Raw genomic sequence first — 11690 nt, 5'->3', positions numbered from 1 at the left:
TACGAAAAATAATGCCCAGTTTAGGCCATTCCACTCCACTGAAGGGGTGGAGCGGAAAATGAAAATAAATACGGCCTTTTAAAATTTAAATGTTCCAGCGATTTCATTCCGTCAACCCCTTTGAACAAGAGCTAATTTCAGGAGTTTGCAAGCAGTTTCATTTAAAACGGAGAGAGCTGCCTTCAGCCAGTGTTTTCTGTTTTACTGACATGAGAGTCAAGGCTCCGAGCTCTCGGTCTCTTTAAAAGCATTTAAATAAAAACACTCCAGCGACTGTACACAATGTAAACAGAATATCATTTTAAAGAGCTATATTAAGCGCATATGAGCTGTTTATGTGGTTTACGGATGACCTTCGGGGCTGGCGTTTCTTCGTCCGTGTTCACAAAACTACATATTTTAAAGGCATTTAAAAAATAAAAAAACACTCCAGCGATTGAACAATAATTGTAGATTAGTGTATTTAAAACGTTAAAATGCTTGCTTATTTGTGCTGCATTTTTGTGGAAACGAATTAGCTAGTAAAGACTGTTTCATGAATATGGTCTCATCGTTTGAACCACATAGTTCAACAAAGCACGGCCGTTTTTAATGACCAACTAATAACTTCTGCTATTTACCTGATTAGAGTTCTCAAAAAAATGCACCTGTATTGAACAAAGCACCTAATCACTCACGTAATATTTTCTTGCTCCCTGTCATTTCGCTGTATTTTATGTTTGATTTAGCACAGTTTCCCTCTTATACTCCGAAAGTTCCCTTAGGCATTTGTGCGCATGCGCACTACTCATAAATGTTGCTTTATAGAGGACGCACAAAAATACTGAATAAAATCATTTATATTTAGGTTAAACGTAGGTTATAGCTTTTACTTCATGTTAGCTTGCAAATTATGCCCAAGAACATAATTTATTAAGCCATATGTCTTGCTAACAAGAAACAATGCTTCTAACCACAGGTCACGTACGAAAAATAATGCCCAGTTTAGGCCATTCCACTCCACTGAAGGGGTGGAGCGGAAAATGAAAATAAATACGGCCTTTTAAAATTTAAATGTTCCAGCGATTTCATTCCGTCAACCCCTTTGAACAAGAGCTAATTTCAGGAGTTTGCAAGCAGTTTCATTTAAAACGGAGAGAGCTGCCTTCAGCCAGTGTTTTCTGTTTTACTGACATGAGAGTCAAGGCTCCGAGCTCTCGGTCTCTTTAAAAGCATTTAAATAAAAACACTCCAGCGACTGTACACAATGTAAACAGAATATCATTTTAAAGAGCTATATTAAGCGCATATGAGCTGTTTATGTGGTTTACGGATGAGCTTCGGGGCTGGCGTTTCTTCGTCCGTGTTCACAAAACTACACATTTTAAAGGCATTTAAAAAATAAAAAATAAAAACACTCCAGCGATTGAACAGTAATAGTAGACTAGTGTATTGAAAACGTTAAAATGCTTGCTTATTTGTGCTGCATTTTTGTGGAAACGAATTAGCTAGTAAAGACTGTTTCATGAATATGGTCTCATCGTTTGAACCACATAGTTCAACAAAGCACGGCCGTTTTTAATGACCAACTAATAACTTCTGCTATTTACCTGATTAGAGTTCTCAAAAAAATGCACCTGTATTGAACAAAGCACCTAATCACTCACGTAATATTTTCTTGCTCCCTGTCATTTCGCTGTATTTTATGTTTGATTTAGCACAGTTTCCCTCTTATACTCCGAAAGTTCCCTTAGGCATTTGTGCGCATGCGCACTACTCATAAATGTTGCTTTATAGAGGACGCACAAAAATACTGAATAAAATCATTTATATTTAGGTTAAACGTAGGTTATAGCTTTTACTTCATGTTAGCTTGCAAATTATGCCCAAGAACATAATTTATTAAGCCATATGTCTTGCTAACAAGAAACAATGCTTCTAACCACAGGTCACGTACGAAAAATAATGCCCAGTTTAGGCCATTCCACTCCACTGAAGGGGTGGAGCGGAAAATGAAAATAAATACGGCCTTTTAAAATTTAAATGTTCCAGCGATTTCATTCCGTCAACCCCTTTGAACAAGAGCTAATTTCAGGAGTTTGCAAGCAGTTTCATTTAAAACGGAGAGAGCTGCCTTCAGCCAGTGTTTTCTGTTTTACTGACATGAGAGTCAAGGCTCCGAGCTCTCGGTCTCTTTAAAAGCATTTAAATAAAAACACTCCAGCGACTGTACACAATGTAAACAGAATATCATTTTAAAGAGCTATATTAAGCGCATATGAGCTGTTTATGTGGTTTACGGATGAGCTTCGGGGCTGGCGTTTCTTCGTCCGTGTTCACAAAACTACACATTTTAAAGGCATTTAAAAAATAAAAAATAAAAACACTCCAGCGATTGAACAGTAATAGTAGATTAGTGTATTGAAAACGTTAAAATGCTTGCTTATTTGTGCTGCATTTTTGTGGAAACGAATTAGCTAGTAAAGACTGTTTCATGAATATGGTCTCATCGTTTGAACCACATAGTTCAACAAAGCACGGCCGTTTTTAATGACCAACTAATAACTTCAGCTATTTACCTGATTAGAGTTCTCAAAAAAAGCAACTGTATTGAACATAGCAACTAATCACTCATTTAATATTTTTTATTCCCTGTCATTTCGCTGTATTTTATGTTTGATTTAGCACAGTTTCCCTCTTATACTCCGAAAGTTCCCTTAGGCATTTGTGCGCATGCGCACTACACTGTAAACCCCACTGTTGTCATTAATAAAGAGATTAAGTTAATATAACTTGACATTACTTAAAATACCAAGTTTTGGCATCAAAACTTAAACAGGTGTGGTTAACTTACTCATTTGGCAGCAAAAAACTTTTTAATTGATATTTTAAGTTATCTGAACTCAACATTTTAATTAATTTGAAAGATTCACAATGTCTATTTAAAATGATTGGTCGCACTTGAAATTCTGCTTTGACAACCGCGCTGATTGGTCGATATAAGTTATATGACACAAGGCGGTATTTTTTCTCGTCATGCTGAATTTTGCTGAAGAACCAGCAGGACAGACGCACTAGCAGAAACCATCTGACACAAGAAAGACAAAAGTTAAATCAGTAAGTAGAGATTTAAACGCTCATATACATTTTTTTAAATTGATTTACACGTTATTCCAATGCTATTTTTTGTTTTGCTCCAGTAGCAGCACAAGTAAGCTGGCGGTAAAGCAGGCGGGAAGAAAGCCGTCGTGAAAGATTCATTAGAGTGAAGTTACACAGGTAGGTTAATGGTAAAATATAAGTGTAAATTTTGCTTGGTTCCGTTTTATTTTTGGAGTATTTTGTACTTATAAATATGCCGGAGTTTCTAAATTTCTATAAGAACATTTGAATTTCCCGCTTAACTTTTTTCCCTCCCCCAGCGGCACTTGCAGGCAGGCGGTCGTGAAGCAGGCAGGGACAGGGATGGAGTCGGTCGTGACGAAGGCCCATGGATTACGCTGGTAAGTTAATGTTTAACACGCCTGTACGTTGTGACTTGCTTAATTTATTAATGTTTCTTTGATGTTGTGTTTTTAAAAGCGAGAATGAGAACTTGCGCTGTTGTGTATGCGCTTATGAGGGAACAGAACACGGACATGTACCGTTAGTTCGCTTTTACCTCAAGGTGCGCGCATAAACGGTCAAATGCACGCAAAAATATTTCAAAATGAGGCGCTCGCTTGGTGATTATTCACGTAAACCCTTGTCAGTTATGTCTTAAATGGTCATAAACAGTTGAGAATGAAAATACGTTTGTAACAGTATATTGCATCCGTGTGGCTATTAATGCAGGTTTACTAAAGGTTTCATGAGGAGAACAATGCGAAGCTAAAAATTAACGAAATTGTGACACATTTACAGAGATAGGCCTATGTTTTTAATTAATAATTCTGTTCATGTAATGTGTTCTTGGTGCATAATATTAATTATTCGTTTTTAATAGATTTTATAAAATGTATTCAATCCTATCTGCATTTTGTTTTTAATCAAGTTACCATTAGCAGAGCTGTGACTGTTTTACATGTCCCTGTGAGCGATTTGTTGACTTTTTACTGTCGGGAAAGACGTGCAAAAATGTTGTAACAACGTTAACTTAACGTAGTTGGATCAGGTGTGTTTAATTAGGATTTCATCTAAACTCTGCAGGGCTCTGTCCCTCCAAGAATTGACACCCCTGATTTAAATGCTGTTATGAATTTCATAAAAAAAAAGTAGTAATAGCCAGTGGTTAGATTTAATATAATTGTTTTTTTGTTTTCACACATAAGTTGTCAGAGCCGACTGAGGACCGAACTCTTGTGCTCCAAGGACCACCTCTTGTGTTTGGAGATGTTTGGGGATTTCTTCGACATGTTTGGTAAGTATTCCATGTAGAAAATAATGTCAAAAAGACAAGCACACATTAGATCACTCACACTCATTATATAAATTTGAATCTAAAGTGTTATTTCACTCAAAAATTAGAATTTTGTCAGTAGTTACCCTCGTGTCATTCCATATTCGTAAGACTTCCGTTCCTCTTTGGAACACAAATGAAGATTTTTAAAATAATTTTCAAGAGTTTTCCATTTCTCCATAGAGGGACAAGAAAAGGTAAGAAAGACATGTGGTTCCAGTGATTTAACCTCAATTTTATTAAACAACGCACATGCTTAGGTTTGCATGAAACAAACTATAAAAACTATTAAAAATACAGATCCCCAATGCATGTTCACGAGAGCATCACAGTGCATGTGTTTTGTGTTCACGCAAGATCTGAAATCTGAACAGGCCTTGAATAATTTTATTTTGTAAGTGGTAAATTACATGTTTTTGCACTAAACACTCGCACTGCTTCATAAAATTGAGTTTAAACCACTGAAGTCTCATGGATTTTTTTTCTAGACCTTGAAAATGTTACATTGGATCTCTGGAGAAACAGAAATCTCTTGGGTTTCCTTAAAAAAAATCTTAATTTTTGTTTGGAAGAAGAACAAAGGTGTTAGGGGTGTGGAATGACATGAGAGTGAGCAATGACAGAATTTGCATTTTTGGGTGAACTGTTCCTTAAGATTAAGTTGCACTGTTTGAAATCTACATGAGCTTGCATGCATGTGAATTAACTTTAATTTGATAATGTTTTTTCATCTTTAATAGATGTCTGATGATCACAGCTCAAATCTTGCTGTTGTCAGTGGGGATTGTAATAGTTGAAGATGGGACTACTCTTCAGCCTCTCAACTCTTGGAAAAGTGGTGATGGACAATCTAAGTGACCTTCCTGAATCAATGTGCCTTCTGTTTGGACAAATTTATGTTACAGGTTTTGTGCTTTTCTTGTCAGGAGGAGAAAAAAATGAAAATGACCTTTACATTGGAAATTAAAAACATGTTTATGTTAACAGTCAGTAAGACTTTCACCAACAGAGAAGAAACACCTTCTTTTTTTTTTTTTTTGTATAACACACACTCCAAGGAACTGGTATATCTCAAATTTGTCTTGTAAAAATGTGAAAAAATAAATAAATAATAGGTTTACATTTAAAACAGTTAACTGTTAAAAAAAAATGCTTATGTTGTTGTTCATGTCTTTTAAAAATGTAAGCTTACTATTAAAAATGAGCTGTTTTGTTTAAAAATGTGATATTAAATGTGAGTTTACAGTCAAAAATAGGAGTTTACTGTTATAAAATGTGAATGTACTTTAAAAAATGTAAGCTCATGATGCTGTTGTTCATGTCTTTCTGGAAATGTGAGCTTACTGTTAAAATTAAAAATTAGCTATTTTGTTGTACATATGTCTTTTAAAAATATGACAGTGTGGGCTTACAGACAAAAATATGAGTTTACTGTTAAAAAAGGAGCTCATGATTTTGTTCATGAATTTTATAAATGTGAGCTTACTGTTATAAGTAATGTAAATGCAGTATAAGCCTAATAAAGTGGTTGATGTGGAAAAAAAACCTTGTTTTAATGATTTATAAATTATTTAATACAAGTAGAATATATATATATTTATATATAAGCTGAAAATTTAGGAAGTTTAGTCTGTTAGCCCTTTTAAGTTATCTGTACTTAAACATTTAAGTTAATTCAATGAAGAGACCACATTCGTTCAACTCAATAAATCGAGTTGTCATTTTCCCATTACTCAAACGAACTGAGGGAATCACTTTCCTCAAATCATTTGAGTAGTCTGAACTTATTAGGGTTTACAGTGTACTCATAAATGGTGCTTTATAGAGGACGCACAAAAATACTGAATAAAATCATTTATATTTAGGTTAAACGTAGGTTATAGCTTTTACTGCATGTTAGCTTGCAAATTATGCCCAAGAACATAATTTATTAAGCCATATGTCTTGCTAACAAGAAACAATGCTTCTAACCACAGGTCACGTACGAAAAATAATGCCCAGTTTAGGCCATTCCACTCCACTGAAGGGGTTTAGCGGAAAATGAAAATAAATACGGCCTTTTAAAATTTAAATGTTCCAGCGATTTCATTCCGTCAACCCCTTTGAACAAGAGCTAATTTCAGGAGTTTGCAAGCAGTTTCATTTAAAACGGAGAGAGCTGCCTTCAGCCAGTGTTTTCTGTTGTACTGACATGAGAGTCAAGGCTCCGAGCTCTCGGTCTGCGAACTACATCACTGAGCCTCTTTTAAAAGCATTTAAATAAAAACACTCCAGCGACTGTACGCAATGTAAACATAATATCATTTTAAAGAGCTATATTAAGCGCATATGAGCTGCTTTATATGGTTTACGGATGAGCTTCGGGGCTGGCGTTTCTTCGTCCGTGTTCACAAAACTACACATTTTAAAGGCATTTAAAAAATAAAAAATAAAAACACTCCAGCGATTGAACAGTAATAGTAGATTAGTGTATTGAAAACGTTAAAATGCTTGCTTATTTGTGCTGCATTTTTGTGGAAACGAATTAGCTAGTAAAGACTGTTTCATGAATATGGTCTCATCGTTTGAACCACATAGTTCAACAAAGCACGGCCGTTTTTAATGACCAACTAATAACTTCTGCTATTTACCTGATTAGAGTTCTCAAAAAAATGCACCTGTATTGAACAAAGCACCTAATCACTCACGTAATATTTTCTTGCTCCCTGTCATTTCGCTGTATTTTATGTTTGATTTAGCACAGTTTCCCTCTTATACTCCGAAAGTTCCCTTAGGCATTTGTGCGCATGCGCACTACTCATAAATGTTGCTTTATAGAGGACGCACAAAAATACTGAATAAAATCATTTATATTTAGGTTAAACGTAGGTTATAGCTTTTACTTCATGTTAGCTTGCAAATTATGCCCAAGAACATAATTTATTAAGCCATATGTCTTGCTAACAAGAAACAATGCTTCTAACCACAGGTCACGTACGAAAAATAATGCCCAGTTTAGGCCATTCCACTCCACTGAAGGGGTGGAGCGGAAAATGAAAATAAATACGGCCTTTTAAAATTTAAATGTTCCAGCGATTTCATTCCGTCAACCCCTTTGAACAAGAGCTAATTTCAGGAGTTTGCAAGCAGTTTCATTTAAAACGGAGAGAGCTGCCTTCAGCCAGTGTTTTCTGTTTTACTGACATGAGAGTCAAGGCTCCGAGCTCTCGGTCTCTTTAAAAGCATTTAAATAAAAACACTCCAGCGACTGTACACAATGTAAACAGAATATCATTTTAAAGAGCTATATTAAGCGCATATGAGCTGTTTATGTGGTTTACGGATGACCTTCGGGGCTGGCGTTTCTTCGTCCGTGTTCACAAAACTACATATTTTAAAGGCATTTAAAAAATAAAAAAACACTCCAGCGATTGAACAATAATTGTAGATTAGTGTATTTAAAACGTTAAAATGCTTGCTTATTTGTGCTGCATTTTTGTGGAAACGAATTAGCTAGTAAAGACTGTTTCATGAATATGGTCTCATCGTTTGAACCACATAGTTCAACAAAGCACGGCCGTTTTTAATGACCAACTAATAACTTCTGCTATTTACCTGATTAGAGTTCTCAAAAAAATGCACCTGTATTGAACAAAGCACCTAATCACTCACGTAATATTTTCTTGCTCCCTGTCATTTCGCTGTATTTTATGTTTGATTTAGCACAGTTTCCCTCTTATACTCCGAAAGTTCCCTTAGGCATTTGTGCGCATGCGCACTACTCATAAATGTTGCTTTATAGAGGACGCACAAAAATACTGAATAAAATCATTTATATTTAGGTTAAACGTAGGTTATAGCTTTTACTTTATGTTAGCTTGCAAATTATGCCCAAGAACATAATTTATTAAGCCATATGTCTTGCTAACAAGAAACAATGCTTCTAACCACAGGTCACGTACGAAAAATAATGCCCAGTTTAGGCCATTCCACTCCACTGAAGGGGTGGAGCGGAAAATGAAAATAAATACGGCCTTTTAAAATTTAAATGTTCCAGCGATTTCATTCCGTCAACCCCTTTGAACAAGAGCTAATTTCAGGAGTTTGCAAGCAGTTTCATTTAAAACGGAGAGAGCTGCCTTCAGCCAGTGTTTTCTGTTTTACTGACATGAGAGTCAAGGCTCCGAGCTCTCGGTCTCTTTAAAAGCATTTAAATAAAAACACTCCAGCGACTGTACACAATGTAAACAGAATATCATTTTAAAGAGCTATATTAAGCGCATATGAGCTGTTTATGTGGTTTACGGATGAGCTTCGGGGCTGGCGTTTCTTCGTCCGTGTTCACAAAACTACACATTTTAAAGGCATTTAAAAAATAAAAAATAAAAACACTCCAGCGATTGAACAGTAATAGTAGATTAGTGTATTGAAAACGTTAAAATGCTTGCTTATTTGTGCTGCATTTTTGTGGAAACGAATTAGCTAGTAAAGACTGTTTCATGAATATGGTCTCATCGTTTGAACCACATAGTTCAACAAAGCACGGCCGTTTTTAATGACCAACTAATAACTTCAGCTATTTACCTGATTAGAGTTCTCAAAAAAAGCAACTGTATTAAACATAGCAACTAATCACTCATTTAATATTTTTTATTCCCTGTCATTTCGCTGTATTTTATGTTTGATTTAGCACAGTTTCCCTCTTATACTCCGAAAGTTCCCTTAGGCATTTGTGCGCATGCGCACTACTCATAAATGGTGCTTTATAGAGGACGCACAAAAATACTGAATAAAATCATTTATATTTAGGTTAAACGTAGGTTATAGCTTTTACTGCATGTTAGCTTGCAAATTATGCCCAAGAACATAATTTATTAAGCCATATGTCTTGCTAACAAGAAACAATGCTTCTAACCACAGGTCACGTACGAAAAATAATGCCCAGTTTAGGCCATTCCACTCCACTGAAGGGGTGGAGCGGAAAATGAAAATAAATACGGCCTTTTAAAATTTAAATGTTCCAGCGATTTCATTCCGTCAACCCCTTTGAACAAGAGCTAATTTCAGGAGTTTGCAAGCAGTTTCATTTAAAACGGAGAGAGCTGCCTTCAGCCAGTGTTTTCTGTTTTACTGACATGAGAGTCAAGGCTCCGAGCTCTCGGTCTCTTTAAAAGCATTTAAATAAAAACACTCCAGCGACTGTACACAATGTAAACAGAATATCATTTTAAAGAGCTATATTAAGCGCATATGAGCTGTTTATGTGGTTTACGGATGACCTTCGGGGCTGGCGTTTCTTCGTCCGTGTTCACAAAACTACATATTTTAAAGGCATTTAAAAAATAAAAAAACACTCCAGCGATTGAACAATAATTGTAGATTAGTGTATTTAAAACGTTAAAATGCTTGCTTATTTGTGCTGCATTTTTGTGGAAACGAATTAGCTAGTAAAGACTGTTTCATGAATATGGTCTCATCGTTTGAACCACATAGTTCAACAAAGCACGGCCGTTTTTAATGACCAACTAATAACTTCTGCTATTTACCTGATTAGAGTTCTCAAAAAAATGCACCTGTATTGAACAAAGCACCTAATCACTCACGTAATATTTTCTTGCTCCCTGTCATTTCGCTGTATTTTATGTTTGATTTAGCACAGTTTCCCTCTTATACTCCGAAAGTTCCCTTAGGCATTTGTGCGCATGCGCACTACTCATAAATGTTGCTTTATAGAGGACGCACAAAAATACTGAATAAAATCATTTATATTTAGGTTAAACGTAGGTTATAGCTTTTACTTCATGTTAGCTTGCAAATTATGCCCAAGAACATAATTTATTAAGCCATATGTCTTGCTAACAAGAAACAATGCTTCTAACCACAGGTCACGTACGAAAAATAATGCCCAGTTTAGGCCATTCCACTCCACTGAAGGGGTGGAGCGGAAAATGAAAATAAATACGGCCTTTTAAAATTTAAATGTTCCAGCGATTTCATTCCGTCAACCCCTTTGAACAAGAGCTAATTTCAGGAGTTTGCAAGCAGTTTCATTTAAAACGGAGAGAGCTGCCTTCAGCCAGTGTTTTCTGTTTTACTGACATGAGAGTCAAGGCTCCGAGCTCTCGGTCTCTTTAAAAGCATTTAAATAAAAACACTCCAGCGACTGTACACAATGTAAACAGAATATCATTTTAAAGAGCTATATTAAGCGCATATGAGCTGTTTATGTGGTTTACGGATGAGCTTCGGGGCTGGCGTTTCTTCGTCCGTGTTCACAAAACTACACATTTTAAAGGCATTTAAAAAATAAAAAATAAAAACACTCCAGCGATTGAACAGTAATAGTAGACTAGTGTATTGAAAACGTTAAAATGCTTGCTTATTTGTGCTGCATTTTTGTGGAAACGAATTAGCTAGTAAAGACTGTTTCATGAATATGGTCTCATCGTTTGAACCACATAGTTCAACAAAGCACGGCCGTTTTTAATGACCAACTAATAACTTCTGCTATTTACCTGATTAGAGTTCTCAAAAAAATGCACCTGTATTGAACAAAGCACCTAATCACTCACGTAATATTTTCTTGCTCCCTGTCATTTCGCTGTATTTTATGTTTGATTTAGCACAGTTTCCCTCTTATACTCCGAAAGTTCCCTTAGGCATTTGTGCGCATGCGCACTACTCATAAATGTTGCTTTATAGAGGACGCACAAAAATACTGAATAAAATCATTTATATTTAGGTTAAACGTAGGTTATAGCTTTTACTTCATGTTAGCTTGCAAATTATGCCCAAGAACATAATTTATTAAGCCATATGTCTTGCTAACAAGAAACAATGCTTCTAACCACAGGTCACGTACGAAAAATAATGCCCAGTTTAGGCCATTCCACTCCACTGAAGGGGTGGAGCGGAAAATGAAAATAAATACGGCCTTTTAAAATTTAAATGTTCCAGCGATTTCATTCCGTCAACCCCTTTGAACAAGAGCTAATTTCAGGAGTTTGCAAGCAGTTTCATTTAAAACGGAGAGAGCTGCCTTCAGCCAGTGTTTTCTGTTTTACTGACATGAGAGTCAAGGCTCCGAGCTCTCGGTCTCTTTAAAAGCATTTAAATAAAAACACTCCAGCGACTGTACACAATGTAAACAGAATATCATTTTAAAGAGCTATATTAAGCGCATATGAGCTGTTTATGTGGTTTACGGATGAGCTTCGGGGCTGGCGTTTCTTCGTCCGTGTTCACAAAACTACACATTTTAAAGGCATTTAAAAAATAAAAAATAAAAACACTC

The 11690-nt window shown here is 35.8% G+C and overlaps 1 long non-coding RNA gene across 2 annotated transcripts; it reads left to right on the top strand.

Moving 5' to 3' along the window:
- The first annotated feature begins 2731 nt into the window (after positions 1-2731).
- LOC141305438 (uncharacterized) lies at positions 2732-5362 on the top strand. 2 transcript variants are annotated; one of them, XR_012344404.1, is made up of 5 exons: positions 2732-3096; positions 3180-3258; positions 3402-3482; positions 4290-4378; positions 5158-5362. It is a non-coding gene; the product is annotated as an uncharacterized lncRNA (long non-coding RNA). The 2 variants fall into 2 exon arrangements; XR_012344403.1 differs by having other exon boundaries at positions 2732-3258.
- Positions 5363-11690: the final 6328 nt, after the last annotated feature.

Source organism: Garra rufa, unplaced genomic scaffold (genome assembly GCF_049309525.1).
Source record: "Garra rufa unplaced genomic scaffold, GarRuf1.0 hap1_unplaced_002, whole genome shotgun sequence".
In the NCBI taxonomy this organism is placed as follows: domain Eukaryota; kingdom Metazoa; phylum Chordata; class Actinopteri; order Cypriniformes; family Cyprinidae; genus Garra; species Garra rufa.
This window is presented reverse-complemented; position numbering and strand designations above follow the sequence as displayed.